This window comes from Trachypithecus francoisi, unplaced genomic scaffold (assembly GCF_009764315.1).
Source record: "Trachypithecus francoisi isolate TF-2019V2 unplaced genomic scaffold, Tfra_2.0 Lachesis_group10, whole genome shotgun sequence".
NCBI lineage: Eukaryota > Metazoa > Chordata > Mammalia > Primates > Cercopithecidae > Trachypithecus > Trachypithecus francoisi.
In genome coordinates, this window is record NW_022681455.1 from 8107225 (window position 1) to 8123880 (window position 16656).

Sequence of the window (16656 nt, forward strand, 5' to 3'; positions counted from 1 at the left end):
GTGTTTAGTTAATTTTTTGTAATGACACATTTTCATTCCCTTCTCATTTTCTTTTGTGTATATTCTTTTTTAATTTTTAAAATTTTATTTATTTATTTGTTTTAGAGATAGAGTCTTACTCTGTAGCACAGGCTGGAGTGCAGTGGTGCGATCTCAGCTCACTGCAACCTCTGCTGCCTGGGTTCAAGTGATTCTCCTGCCTCAGTCTCCTGCGTAGCTGGGATTACAGGCGCCTGCCACTGCGCCTGGCTAATTTTTGTATTTTTAGTTGAGACAGGGTTTCAACATCTTGGCCAGGCTGGCCTTGAATTCCTAACCTCATAGTCCACCCGCCTCCGCCTCCCAAAGTGCTGGGATTACAGGCGTGAGCCATCACGCCCTGCCTCTTTTGTGTATATTCTGTAGATATTTTGTGTGTGGTTACCATGGAGATTACTTGTAACGTTCTAAAGTTATAACAATGTATTTTAAATTAAAATCAGTTTAACTTCAATTGTATATAAAAACTCTAGTCTCTTACAGCTCAGTTCATCAACTTTATCTTATCAATGTCATCAATTACATCTTGTATTATGTACCCATTATCATTTACAATTATTTTTATGCATTTGTTTCTAAATCCTATAGAAAACAAAAAGTGAAATTACAGACAAAATTAAAATAATACTGTTCTTATATCTGTTCAAGTATTTCCTTTTACTGGATAACTTTATATTTTGAGGCGGCTTTGATTTACTTTCTAGCATCCTTTCATTTCGATTTGAAGGACTCCCTTTGGCATTTCTTGTAGGGCTGGTCTAGTGGTAATGAATGACCTCAGCTTTTTGTTTATCTTAAAATGTCTTGATTTTTCCCTCACTTTTGGAGGACAGCTTTGCCAAATATAGAATTTTTAGTTGATGATTTCCCCCCCAGCACTTTAAATATATTGCACCACTACCTTCCGGCTTGCAAGGTTTCTCTTGAGAAATCCACCAATAATTTTATGGAGGACCTCTTATATATGATGAATCACTCTTCTTTTGCTGCTTTCAAGATTCTCTCCTTAGTATCTAAAGTTTGGTTATAATGTATCTGAGTATAGGTCTTTTTGGGTTTATCCTACTTGGAGTTTGCAGAGATTCTTTGTAACTACATGTCTTTTCTCAAATTTGGGAAGTTTTTAGCCATCGCTTCTCCAAATGATTTCTGCTTTTCTCTCTTTCTTCTCTCCTTCTGAACTTTCATACTCATCCTCTTGATGGTGTCCCGTAAGTCCTTTTGGCTCTGTTCACTTCATTCTTTTTTCTTTTTGTTCCTCAGACTCAGCAATTTCAAGTGCTTTGTCTTCAAACTTGATTCTTTATTTTGCTTGGTAAGGCCTGCTTTTGAACTTCTCTAGTGAATTTTTCGATTTAGTTATTTTAGTCAGCTTCTATTTTTTATTTTTTTTTGTTTTAAAATTTTGCTGATAAGTGTGTAGTTTAATCCTGTGCTCTGTCATGTTGGATAACCTGCTACATTGTCATCAAATGATTTTAGTAGAAAACACTTATATCACTGAAGAAGAGTTTAGGGTGCATTTTAACGTCCTGGAGAGCAGAATTGATAAACTAATATTGGCCATTAAATCTCTCAGAGGTTTATCAGTCTAAAGATCACTTTCTTTCAAAATGCTCTATATTTTAAAAAATGAGCTTTCAAAATATTCTTATACAATGGAGAAAATATTGCGCCCTGAATTTTAAAAGACAGGCACTCTCAGGTGCCAGGTTTTGTTAGAGGTTACAGAACTGGACGGGGTTAGATTTCAGGCTGGTAGTGTCTTCATCATCAGAATGTAACATTCTTCCCTTATGCAGGACACATAAATCATAATATATCTGTGAAAAACCTCACAGTTGTGTGATTCTCTATCAATGGGCTGTCTCTAAATCCTGAACAAAGTGGCAGCCAGAGTAATAATGCATTAGGTTTAGTTTCTGTTTCCCAAGACACAGACTCTTTGCATGGCAAAGAGAAAATACATTAGGGCAGGGTGCAAGCATGAGGCATCATTGACCTTACACATAACCTAGTTTATTCTTTGCATTGTCCTTAGTAAGGAGTTCACTTTTTGATTGTTTGTTTGTTTGAGATGAGGTCTGGCTCTGTTGCCCAGGCTGGAGTGCAGTGGCGTGATCTTGGCTCACTGTAACCTCTGCCTCCTGGGCTCAAGCGATCCTCTCACCTCAGCCTCCCAAGTAGCTGGAGCTACAGGCTCCTGCCATCATGCACAACTAATTTTTGTAATTTTTTTGTAGAGATAGGGTTTTGCCATGTTACCCAGACTGGTCTTGAATTCCTGAGCTCAAGTCACACACCTGCCTTGGCCTTCCAAAGTGCTGGGATTACAAGTGTAAACCACTGTGCCCGGCTAATTAGCTTTTCTAAAGTGCTAAAGATTTTTTAAAAATTAAACAAATTTTAGAGGATTTATACAGATGCATTTTCAGGAAGCTGGGTTATTTAGTTATGCTTGATGTGTCATTTATATGAACCTAAACAAATTAAAAGAGAAAAAACTTCAGTTAATTCACTAGTGTACACAAAGTCAGGTGATATTTTTGATACATTTTGCACCATCAAATTAATGAAATAACTAATTGCTTTGATTTCTGTTACACAAAGCCCCAAAGCTGTCAAATGCTAGAAAGTAGCACAATTAAAGTCATTTGCTTTTTACAGAAAATGAAGGGCCTTAAAATGTTTGGAATATTGAAAGCAAGTATTGGATACTGGGTTGGTCTATTCTCACGCTGCTATAAAGAAATAGCTGAGGCTGGGTAATTTATAATGAAAAGAGGTTTAATTGGCTCACAGTTGTACATGTTGTACAGGAATTATGATGCTGGCATCTACTTGGCTTCTGGGGAGCCCTCAGGGAACTTACAATCATGGTGCAAGGTGGATGGGGAGAAGATATGTCACATGACTAGAACAAGCGCAAGAGAGAGACTGGGGAGGTGCCGCACGCTTTTGAATGATGAGAACTCACTCACTGTTTTAAGGAAAACACCAAGGGGATGGAGCTAAACCATTAATGAGGAATCTGTCCCCAGTGTCCCCATGTATCCATCCCCAATCACCTCTCACCCGGCCTCTCCTCCAGCATTGCGGATTCCAATTCAACATGAGATTTGGTGGGGAGACAGAAACAAACCGTATTAGATACCTTCTTAAACTTGCTGGGGAACACATGCAAATTACTTTATTTACACAAATACAATAAAATGGAAGAAGACAGAGAATCTCTGGCTTAGTGCAGATAGTTAATCTAATATATTTTTTTTTGAGACGGAGTCTCGCTCTGTCGCCAGGCTGGAGTGCAGTGGTACGATTGTGGCTCACTTCAACCTCTGCTTCCTGGGTTCAAACGATTCTCCTACCTCAGTCTCCTGAGTAGCTGGGACTACAAGCATGCGTCACCACACCCAGCTAATTTTTGTATTTTTAGTAGAGATGGGGTTTCACCATGCTGGCCATGATGATCTCGATCTCTTGACCTCATGAACTGCCCGCCTTGGTCTCCCAAAGTGCTGGGATTACAGGCGTGAGCCACCGTACCCTGCCTAAATTTCTTATTTGTTAATTGAGCATAGATATTTCATATAAAATTTTCTCTGAATGCACATAATTTGTTATTGATTTATTTACTCAAAAAAAATTTTCAAGTGCTTGAGATGCACCAGGCCTGTAAGGCCCTGATTCTGAAAGAAGATACAGATGGAGACTGCACCCGTAGAAAATTTGCTTTTGGGTGGATATAGGCCTTAGAGCTGTGATGACTACAAACACAAAGTGAAGCGTTGCAAGAAGCTCAAAGACAAAGGTTAGGAAGTTCAGAAAGAGGAGTGTTGTTTTTGCTGGGCAGAAGGGTGGCTTTGTGGGAATGGTGCTGTTTAACTTCAGTCGTGAAGACTGGGTAGGATTCAGATGTTTAGGGATGGAGAACAGCACTCCAGGCAGAATGCACAGAATGAGCGCTGCCAAGGTGCGAAGGTGTAGGCTTCAAAAGGGACCCCTCGGTTTGAGGTGGAATGCAGGAGAAAAGGATGTGAGGTTTGGAATAAGGCTAGAAAAGAAAGAAAACATTTGGCTTTATTGATTACCAACTTTGCAGCATGTATTGAGAATTGTTTGCGAGAATGTCATAGTTTTCAACCCCTAAAACTACTGTCCCCAAATAAGTTTATTTCTCCCTTTTGTTATTTCCTGTTTGTAAAGTGTTATTGTTGCTTTTCTGCAGTTGGGGAAACTGAAGTGTAGAGAAGTTAAAGGACTTGTTGGAGGTTGCCTCTTACCAAGTGCCAGGACTAGCATTTAAATCTAGTTTTGACTGACTCTTAAGTACAAGCTCTTTCCAGTCTACCGCCCTGCCTTGAATGAAATCCTAATGAAATGGAAGGTGAGAAGCACTCTGAACTGAACCTCTGAGGGTTTTTTTTTTTTTTGAAAAGAAGTCTCGCTCTGTCGCCCAGGCTGGAGTGCAATGGCACAATCTCGGCTCACGGCAATCTCCACTTCCCAGGTTCAAGCGATTCTCTCACCTCTGCCTCCCGAGTGGCTGTGACTACAGGCACATGCCACCATGCCCGGCTAATTTTTGTATTTTTAGTAGAGACGGGGTTTCATCATATTGGCCAGGCTGGTCTCAAACTCCTGACCTCAGGTGATGTGACTGCCTTGGCTTTCCAAAGTGCTGGAATTACAGGCATGAGCCACCGTACCTGGCCCCTCTGAGGTTTTGAGTAGCTGAGAGGCAGTTTAGGGGTCCTTGTTTAGAAAACCAGTGGAGGCTGAAGGCTGGGCTGAAGGAAACCTGGTTTTTCAGTTTTATCCTCACTGAAGAAATGTACTGATTTGTGTTTGAAGAAAATTTAACTTAATAATACACCCTTTCCTAGATGATACTAGGCTACAGTGATCCCTGGGCAGCTGACTACAGGATTTCATTTACAAAATTCTAAAACTTTATTGAGTGTGGTATCCATTACTGTGGCCAGCGCATTAACAGACATTAAGTAACGAATAGTCAGAACAGCCTGAAGCTTGGTGTTATCATAATTTCACTGAAGGGAAAAACTGAGGCTTAGAGAGCTTAAGTCGCCTGTTCAAGGGTAAAGCTAATTAGCGGCATGTTCAAATCTAGGATTGTTTCCATAATTTTATAGTAGCCTCCTACTATTTGCCTGGAAAGGCAAAGGAATATTAACTTTAAAAATGGCTGCACCCAGTTCTGCCACCTGTGCAGGGCGCCTCCTTGTGGACTCCAGATGCCACCGTGATTACTCCATCCTGACCCACTCTTGGGGCTTCCTGACTGTCACCAACCATCCCTCCTCTTCTTTGTCTTGGTTCACTCCTAAGGGCTTCCTGTGTCATCTTTTAAGGCCACCCTAATGTAGACAAATCACTTTCACAGTGTCATGAGTATGAGGTGAGCAATTCATCAATGTCAACATACCCTTAATGAACGGTGGTTTGTCTTTGCAAGGCCCGAAAGAGTCCAGTGAATTTTTATGTGCTGTGGCTTGCTGGGGATTGAAGGGATTATGGTTGATGAGAGGTTTGAAATTCAACCAGCTTATTATTAGTGGGGGCACATGAAGTTTGAAAATCTTGGTTGTCTTGATCTATCTTTCTTCCTTTCCTTCTTCATTTACTCTTTCCCTCCCTCCCTCCCTTCCTTCCTTCCTTCCTTCCTTCCTTCCATCCCTCTTTTCTGTTTCTCACTCTCTCTTTTTAAATGTAAGGGGAAAAGGGCACACTGGTCAGAAACGCAATGAGCTAGTTGTTGATTTTTGTCACAATTATTCATTTGTCCACTTCTATTTTTTCCCACTTGATAGTTATCCCAAACATCTAGTTTTTACTGCCTTCTCAAAATACGTAATCCATTTAGGTTCAGTGTACTTATTGAGTGACTACTATGTGCAAAGCATTGGACTAGGTGTTCTAGTACTAGTGTAGAGTCACTCACATTAAAATGGAAAGATGATGACTAAGTGAATGAACAAAATTTGGGATGTCTTGCCTCTTGTGTTTTTCACATAAGTGTTGGTTACTTCAAATGACATGAACGAAGGTCCTCATGTAAAGCTGGAGAAAAACCAAAAAAGGTCAATTGCTTTAAGCTATGGTTGGTACTTGGTAATTCATAACACTAATTACGGTTGATATGAAGACTACAACAGATTTGTTACAAGCACCTATAATTCCCCTTTATCATGCTTGAATTATATTTCATGCAGCTTGGATAGCTTACAGTCGCTAAAGGCTCATGTATAATATACCTACATCTCTAGACACAACGTTCCTTTTTGTCAATCTGGGAAAGAATATAGTGAGAATTGACAATTATATTATTATGAACTCTGAGCCGTCTTTTCTCACCCTTGCCAAGTTCCTTTTTTCTACTGGCCCTAGTGGCTAGGGAAAAGTCTGAAATGATGATTTTTCGAGTCCATCTTTTGAGTTTGAAGAAGCATTGCTATTATTATAAATTTATTCTGGGAAAATTAAACAAAATAATAGCTTCACAGAAAATTAAGCTTCAGAAAATTTCCTTGTCCAATCACAGCAGGCTGAGGATTGTCTTTATTTGGTGTTGATGACTGTGTGTGAGTGTGTGGGGTTCTTTTTCCTTCCCTGGGGCTGTATCAGATTGTGGGTCCTTAGATATTTAGGCTTCTCATAAAAGGCAAGACTTCTAAAAAATATTGGTGAACTTTGGACTAGAATGAATTTCATGTTTTGGGTAACTTTGGGATTTTGGTAGAGACTGGTTTGGGATAAGACTGATTTTGGAGTTGTAAACACCTAGAATTTGTGTGTGTGTGTGTTTTTTTAAGATCAGTGACTATACTTCTTGTTTCTTGTTGCTGCTGCAGCAAATTACCAGCAACTGGGTAGCTTAACACAGCAGAAATTTATTCTATCACAGGTCTAGAGGCTAGAAGTCTGAAATCAAGAAGTCTGCATGCCCATGTTCCCTCCACAGGCTCTAGGGGAGGATCCTTCCTTGCTTCTTCCAGCATCTGGTGGCTCCAGGTATCCTTGACTTGTGTGCACACCACACCAGTCTCTGCCTCTGTGATCACATTGTTTCCTTCTCTTCAGTCTGTCTCATGTCTCCCTCTGTCTTTCTCTTATAAGGACATGTGTCATTGGATTTAGGGCTCACCGATATAACCAAGAATGATCTAGTCATCTTGAGACCCTTATCTTAATTACATCCACAGAGAGCCTTTTTCCACATGAAGTCCCATTGATAGGTTCCAGGGATTAGAATATGGACATATCATTGTGGGAGCCTCTATTCAACCTGCTTTAGTGGTTTTCAAACTTGTTTTGAATCAAAGGAAGAAGTATATTTTATTGCATAACCTAGCCCATTGTACACAGGAAAAGAAAGAATTTCACAAAACAGTGCTTTCTCTTACCGTGGGAGATGCATTCTGTTCATATTCATTCCATTCTATATTATTGCATTCGATTCCAACAAAATCTTGTTTATTAACCTCCTAAACAGATCTGCTGATCCATCAGTGATGTTGCCACCCATAGTTCTGGATCTCAGATGATCTTGGGCTGTATCAGAACATCTGAACTCTCTGCACTGGGGAGCAATACTTTAACTTGGATTCCTTAGGGCTGGACGCACTGAGTTGGCTTTGAAGGAGTGGGTGTGAGGTTGAAAGGTGTTATCAGAATGTTGCATTATTTGATGACATTTTAAATACATTAAACACAAATCACCAACATTTACTGACATATTTTCAGGCATCAGGCATTGTGTTAGATATGAGAACCAAAAAAAAAAAAAAGATGAGAACCACAAAAATGAATTACCCAAACCCACTCCTCAACATTTCCTAAATTTGTATGTTGTACCATACAAATTATTTGAGGTATACATTCTTTTTTTTTTTTTTTTTTTTTTTTGTTGAGACGGAGTCTCGCTCTGTCGCCCAGGCTGGAGTGCAGTGGCCGGATCTCAGCTCACTGCAAGCTCCGCCTCCCGGGTTGACGCCATTCTCTCGCCTCAGCCTCCCGAGTAGCTGGGACTACAGGCGCCCGCCATCTCGCCCGGCTAATTTTTTGTATTTTTTTAGTAGAGACGGGGTTTCACCGTGTTCGCCAGGATGGTCTCGATCTCCTGACCTCGTGATTCGCCCGTCTCGGCCTCCCAAAGTGCTGGGATTACAGGCTTGAGAGGTATACATTCTTAATCATCAATTTATCTGCCAAGGTAAATAGCTATAAATGTCCACTTATTAACTTTTCACTTTTACTTAAGTACTTGAAATATGGTGTCCCACAGAAGCACCTAAATTCATACCTTATAAATTGTTTTAAAAGGATTTGGAGGCAATTAGGAGAAAGCCGTTTCAGAGAAGATGCTAATCTGAATTTCTCATAATTGTGTGGACCTTTTAAACACTTTGCAAGTGAGACTATAAATGTAAAAGCAGCAACCAAAAAATTCTGCTTCATTTCAAGCAGGTGACGTAAGAGAACTAAAATCCATGATTAAGAAAAATGAAATTGTATAAATTATAGCAGAAATGCCTGTCATCACCTGCTAAAATGCCTCCAGGGGGTTAGATTAGAAAAAGAAAATTACTTATCTGTAATTCTTATTCTCTTTAGGTAGCAATTATAATAGATATACACTCTTGGGTGTAAGTCATTGGTGTGAGAACCAGGAGTAGACTCGAAGTCAGCTAAAGAATTATAACCCTCAAGGAAGGTGTACCCTGGGATGTCAAGGGCAAAATGTATGTGGAATGTCATTGCCCTCGAATATCATTCCTATCTGACCATTGAAAAGCGCAGGTGAATTTGGTCCCTCGGAAGAAAAGAGCGGCTGAGTGGATCTATTATTATTATCATCGCATATTAAATGTATAAAGGTCTAGCCGCAGGCAACATTTGTGAGTTGGGTCTACTCATTTTCTCTGTGCCTTTCTGCCTACTTCAGGAATCCAATACCCACTCACTCGCCATCTCCCTCACTCTGCTCTTAGGAAATACCTCATTCAATTTATTTACACCGAAACCAAGGCATTCACAGTAGCAAGAGCCTTGGAGAGGGAATAAGAAGCCACAGGCCTGTCTGCGACTGGCTCGGCCACCCATTTGTTCTGAGATACCAGGTGAGCCATGTTAGCTCTTCGAGTGAGCTTCTGTGTCCTCATTCATACAATGACAGGGTAGAATGAGGGAGCACAATTTCGGGGAACACTTTCATGTCCATGATTCTAGGTAAAGAAGACAGTACAATTAAAAATAGGCTAATCTTAGGGTAAACTTTTAGGCTAACTATGATACCCTTGAATCTGGCCTTTAAACTTGGGAAGAATCAACATAGAAGCCATAGAAACAAAGACTAGCTTGAGGCATCCATTGGGACCCAGGCAGGTATTTGGGGGGATCATGTTTGTTTGATCTAAACCTTTGTGGCAGCTACACAAAAACCTGAGACTGGCCCTAAGTGCACCTGCATGTAACTTGAGTTGGGACACAATTCACCTCAGAGGCCTCTGGGTGAGGGAGCACTTTCTGAAGCTGCCACTGGGGCAACATTAGTGCCGAGAAGCAATCATTCCTGAAGGGTTACTCCAATGTCTGCAAGAGCTAGGGACATTTCCAGCAGTGGCTGCATCATTGCTAAGGAGCAACTTACACATGGGAGTGTTTTTCTTTTTCTTTCTTTTTAATGTGTGCAGGAACTAGCTGCTTGTGCCTCTTTGAACATAGGGGCAGAAAAAGGAATTTCATTCTTTTCTCTCTTTCTCACACCAATCTATGCATTCCTTCTCCTCTGAGGCCATTCCAAGCCAAATGGAGGGGAGAAGTTCTGGGAGGCCTTGCCCAGGTTTTATATGGTTTTAAAAGGAATGAAAGATTTTTCTTTGGGTGGGAATGTCCAGAGGTTTGCAGGGGTATGTGCTTCTGTGACCCATCACATCCTTTGGCTTATAGTCCTAACCAGATGCACCACTAACCAATTCTCCTATCTGGGACTCTACTAGGGACAACCCTGCCCAGCCAACATAGAGGTATTTCGTATGCATGTTTGAGATTTTTTTTTTTTTTTTTTTTTTTGAGACGGAGTCTTGCTGTGCCGCCCAGGCTGGAGTGTAGTGGCGCGATCTCGGCTCACTGCAAGCTCCGCCTCCCGGGTTCCTGCCATTCTCCTGCCTCAGCCTCCGAGTAGCTGGGACTACAGGCGCCCGCCACCGCGCCCGGCTAGTTTTTTTTTTTGTATTTTTAGTAGAGACGGGGTTTCACCGTGTTAGCCAGGAGGGTCTCGATCTCCTGACCTCGTGATCCGCCCGCCTCGGCCTCCCAAAGTGCTGGGATTACAGGCTTGAGCCACCGCGCCCGGCCATGTTTGAGATTTTTTGTAGTGAGGCATGAGTGCGTATGGCTCAGCTGGGTCCCCCTGAGCTCACATCCTAAGAATTCAACATTGCTCTATGGCCTAAGGCCTGTGGACCTGGGCACAGAGGCCAGAGGAGTGCACTTACGACCCAGGGAAGTTCTGTCCTTTTCCTCCATTTATACTGCAGTTTAAGGGCCAAACACTGATAAGAGCTAAAGATTCAACAGAAAACAAGACACTGTGCTGTCTTCAAGAATTTTATTGTCTGGACTGGGCATGGTGGCTCACGTCTGTAATCCCAGCACTTTGGGAGGCTGAGGCGGGTGGATCACGAAGTCAGGAGATCAAGAGCATCCTGGCTAACACGGTGAAATCCCTTCTCTACTAAAAAAATACAAAAAAATTAGCTGGATGTGGTGGTGGGCATCTGTAGTCCCAGCTACTTGGGAGGCTGAGGCAGGAGAATGGCATGAACCCGGGAGGCGGAGTTTGCAGTGAGCTGAGATCGCACCACTGCACTCCAGTCTGGGCGACAGAGTGAGACTCCATCTTACTAAAAAAAAAAAAAAAAAAAAAAAAAAAAAAAAAAAAAAAAAAGAATTTTATTGTCTGATGGGGTGAGGACATTTCCAAATCAGAACTCTGCAAGATTTGGGGTTGACCCAAACATAAGGTCATGCCTGGCACCACACCTGCTTTTTCACTGTTTCCAATGTTCCTATTGTGACAACACACAAAGTATGGTCTTATCCAGAAAGTGGAATCATATGTAATTTTGGGAAACTCTAAAAATTTATTTAATTGTTAACATATTGTTCAGGGGAGTCAGAGCCATCCCCAGGACACAACTCTTTGGAGCAATGACCCTTGATCCTTGTGCCCTGACAGCGAAGCCACAGGAGGCAGCAGGAGATGGGACACTGAGTGAGATCAGAATACACCAGGGGCCCATGTGACATGATTTGCCTGTTTCAGTTGGCCTTTTTCTATCAATATTTTCTCACTTCAAATGACCTGGGATGCATGCATTTCTGGAGCATAGTTCACTGAAAATACACTCATGAGTTTCTTAACTGTAGGAAAACCTTCTGAGAAACGCATCGGTAGGCAGTTTTGTTGTGTGAACATCATTGAATGCACTTGTACAACCCTAGCTGGAACAGCCTACTTCCCATCTAGGCTAAATGATACAGCCTATTGCTCCTAGGTTACAAACTTGTACATCAGGTTACTGTCCTGAATACTGTAGGCAGTTATAACACAATGGTATTTATGTCAAAACATATCCAAACCTAACAAAGATAGTCAAAATACAACTTAAAAGATAAACATGGTATACCCATAGAGGGCACTTACCATGAAATGAGCTTGCAGGACTGAAAGTTGCTCTGGGTGAAACTATGAGTGATGGGTGAGTGAATGTGAAGGCCTAGGACGTGACTTCACACTACTGTAGACTTTACAAACACTGTACAGTTAGGCTGCACGAAATAATAAATTCACCTTTGCTTATTGTCGTCTTTTTACTTTATAAATGTTTTAATTTTTTTAACTTTTGACTCTTGAAATAACACTAAGCTTAAAACACAAACACATGGTACAATTGTCCAAAAATATTTCCTTTCTGTATGTTCTTATTCTTTTTTCTATTTTTAACATTTAAAAAAATTTTCCTTAATTTTTTTCTTTGTTGTTGTTGTTAAAAATGAAGACACAAACACACGTTAGCCTGAGCCTACACAGGGTCAAGATCACCACCTTCACTGTCTTCTACCTTCACACCTTGTCCCACCAGATGGCACTTGGTCAAATATCACTTTCGCCTGGAAGCTGACCCTAGCTGCTTCAGGTCTTCAGGGACAAAAACATGTGGGGAGATGTCATCTCCTGTGGTAACAGTGCCTTTTTCTGAGATCCCTCTGGAAGGAACTGCCTGAGTCTGTTCTACAGTTAACGTTTTAAAAATAAGGAAAAGAGGCCGGGAGGGGTGACTCACGCCTGTAATCCCAGCACTTTGGGAGGCCAAGGCGGGTGGACCACCTGAGGTCAGGAGTTCGAGACCAGCCTGATCAACATGGTAAAACTTTATCTCTACTAAAAATACAAAAATTAGCCGGGTGTGGTGGTGTGTGAGTTTAATTCCAGCTACTCAGGAGGCTGAGGCAGGAAAATCGCTTGAACCTGGGAGGCAGATGTTGCAATGAGCAGAGACTGTGCCATTGCACTCCAGCCTGGGCAACAAGAGCAAAACTCCATCTTAAAACAAAACAAAACAAAACAAAACAAAACAAAAACGTAAAAGTAAAAGAAGGGTAAAAGTATAGTATTGTAAATACATAAACCAGCAACATAGTTGTTTATTATCACTATCGAGTATTATGAACGGTCCATCACTGCATGAGCTAGACTTTTATATGGCTAGCAGCACAGCAGGGTTGTTGACATCAGCTTTGCCACAAACACTGAGTCATGCACTGTGCTTCAATGTTACCATGGTTATGACCTCACTAGGCAATAGGAATTTTTCAGCTCTATTATTTTATGGGACCTCAGTCATATGTGTGGGCTGTGGTTGACCAAAACATTGTCATATGGTGGCTGGGCGCAGTGGCTCACTCCTGTAATCCCAGCATTTTGGGAGGCCGAGGCGGGTGGATCACTTGAGGTCAGGAATTCGAGATCAGCCTGGCCAACATGGTGAAACCCCGTCTCTACCAAAAATACAAAAAAAAAAAAAAAAATAGCCAGGTGTGGTGGTACATGCCTATAATCCCAGCTACTCAGAGGCTGAGGCAGGAGAATCGCTTGAACCTAGGAAGAGGAGGTTGCAGTGAGCTGAGATTGCACCACTGCACTCTAGCCTGGGTGACAAGAGTGAAACTCCATCTCAAAAAACCAAAAACAAAAAACATTGTCACATGGTACATGACTGTGTCACATAAACTGAGCAAACATGGATGTCCTGTATAGGAGATGGAACTCTTCTGTAAGTGACGTGAACTCTACAGATCACTTAGAGAGGTCATGTCCTCATCTCAGCTGGAGAGCATCTGCTGTGGAGAGGACCCAGCTGCTTCCAGACCTCTCTGTCTGACCCCTGACTCTTGATGACCTGTGTCCTCAGAATGATCAGGAAGGCTTGACACTGAGCAGAATCTCTAATTCACCTGAGACTGATTTGACAGTCTCATCCTTTGTGTCACTTCAATTTGCAGATCGTTCCATTATTGGCAGCTACTTTTCTTAACTTTTTCCAAGTTGCATTTGATAAATTGTTTCATTCGTTCATTCATTCTTTCTCTCATTCGTTCGCTCAACATATATTTATTGTATACCTACTTCATGCCAGATACTCTTCTAAGTGTGGGGGATATAGCAGTGAACCAAAAAGACAAAAATCCCTGCCTTCCTGGAGCTTACCTTCCAGTGGCAGATGATAGGCAACAAACACCAGTAGGAAAGTAAATCATATTAGATGGTAGAAGTCATGAGTACCATTGGAGAATAAAAAGCAGGATAAGAGAGATGGGGAATGCAGCGGGAGGTGTAACGACTCCAGATGAAGCGGCTAGGGTCAGCTGTCATGAGAAAGTGACATTTGATCAAGTGCCAGAAGGAAGGGAGCCACGTGAATGCTGGGGGAGACCTTTGTGGACAGAGGGAGTGGCTGGAGAGGTGGGAGCCTGTGTGGTCAGTGTGAAGCGCAGACGTGTCCTGTGTCACTGGACAGAGCTCAGCAGAGGCGCAGAGGGGTGAGCTGGTGTTCGCTCGGATCATTTAAGGCTTTAGGGGTCATTGGGAAGGCTTGAGTTTTCCTCTGAGTAACACGAGGAGACCTGGGAAGATTTTGAGCAAAGGCGTGACATGTCTTGACGTGCATTTTTAAAGGATTGCTCTGAGTACTGTTCATTTTTAACCATAATTCACTGGAAAAACTTGTTGGGGTGAAAGGTGGTGGGCAGGGGCCTGGAGGGAGCCCTGCAACACTTTAGAGGCAGGTTTATGCAAAACTTCCTCAGAGAATGAGGTGCAAGAAGTCTTCACGGAAGACATATAAATTTGTCCTGAGCGTTATTTTAAATAAGACTTTGTTAATTATGAAATACAGAACACTTAAAGAGGAAGATGTGTAAGTCACAAATGCACTGCTTAATGAAATATAATAAAGCAAATACTCTTATCACCATTGCTGAGGGTCCAGAAATTGAACATTTGCACAGCCTTAGAGGCTCCCATGTGCCGCTTTCTAATCACAGTTCCCAACCTACTCCCCAAAGGCAGCTGGTGTCCAGACTCTCATGGTGGTCACTTCCTTGCTTACTTTATTTTTTGCCATCTATGTGTGGATACTGATGCTCTATATTTTTGCCTACTTTGTTGGGTGTCTGGCTTCTTTCTCTCAAGTTTATGTGTGTGACTCATCCAGGTTGTTGTTTGAGGCTGTGGTTTGTTTTCACGGCTGTACATTTCATTGTGTGACTCTCTTTCAATTTTTTTCACCTATTCTACTGTTGACAGATATTTGGGTTGCCCCCTGCTATGAATATCCTTGTACAAATCTGACATCCACAGGCAGCCTTGTCTGTTAAGCCTATAACCCAGGACTAGAGCTGCAGGGTTGTGAAGTATATATATATTCATCTTTAGTAGATTACATTTGTTTTTTTTGTTTGTTTTTTTTTTGTTGTTGTTGTTGTTTTGTTTTTTTGAGACAGAATCTTGCTCTGTCTCCTAGGCTGGAAGGCAGTAGTGCAATCATGGCTCACTGCAGCTTCAACTTCCTGGGCTCAAATGATCTCACTTCCGCCTCCCAAGCAGCTGAGTAACTGAGACTACATGTGTGGGCCACCAGGCCTGATTTTTTTTTTTTTAGAGACAGATTCTTGCTTTGTTGCCCAGGCTAGTTTCAAACTCCTGACCTCAAGGAATCCTCCCGCTGCGGCCTCCCAAAGTGTTGAGATTGCAGGTGTGAGCCACTGCATCAGGTGGCTCACTTATTATTATTAATTATTATTAGTAATAATAATTACTACTACTACTTATTATTAGTAGTGGACTATCTCTTCCAGAACGATTGTATCAATGTACACTCTTTCCAGATGTGTGAAGGAATTATCCTTGATATATATTCTTGTCTATACTTGGTCACATTACTCTTTAATTTTAGCGATTCTGCAGGGTATATAGTGACACCTCCAAAAGTGGTTTTAATTTGCATTTCCTGTGTTACAAAGGAGTTGCACACCTTTTCACATATTTATTGCCCATTTGCATGGCCTCTCTTGTGAAGTCCTTGGTAAGTCTACTGCTTATTTTCTATTGGCAGATCTTTTTCTTATTGATTTGTAGGGTTTAAAAAAATTCGAGATATGAACAGGTCATGAATGACAAGTAGCCTGTCTCACTCTCTGGCTTAGCTTTTCATTCTCTTATTGATGTCTTTTGAAGACCAAATGTTCTTAATTTTAATGTGGCCATATTTATCAATCTTTTCCTTTATGGTTTGTGCCTTTATATCCTATTTTTAAAAATCTTTCTCTTCTTTCTGTATTATCTTATAAAGTTATAAAGCCTTTCTTTTTTTTTTTTATTATACTTTAAGTTCTAGAGTACATGTGCATAATGTGCAGGTTTGTTACATATGTATACTTGTGCCATGTTGGTGTGCTGCACCCATCAACTCGTCAGCACCCATCAATTCATCATTTATATCAGGTATAACTCCCAATGCAATCCCTCCCCCCTCCCCCCTCCCCATGATAGGCCCTGGTGTGCGATGTTCCCCTTCCCGAGTCCAAGTGATCTCATTGTTCAGTTCCCACTTATGAGTGAGAACATGCGGTGTTTGGTTTTCTGTTCTTGTGATAGTTTGCTAAGAACGATGGTTTCCAGCTGCATCCATGTCCCTACAAAGGACGCAAACTCATCCTTTTTTATGGCTGCATAGTATTCCATGGTGTATATGTGCCACATTTTCTTAATCCAGTCTGTCACAGATGGACATTTGGGTTGATTCCAAGTCTTTGCTATTGTGATAGTGCCGCAATAAACATACGTGTGCATGTGTCTTTATAGCAGCATGATTTATAATCCTTTGGGTATATACCCAGTAGTGGGATGGCTGGGTCATATGGTACATCTAGTTCTAGATCCTTGAGGAATTGCCATACTGTTTTCCATAATGGTTGAACTAGTTTACAATCCCACCAACAGTATAAAAGTGTTCCTATTTCTCCACATCCTCT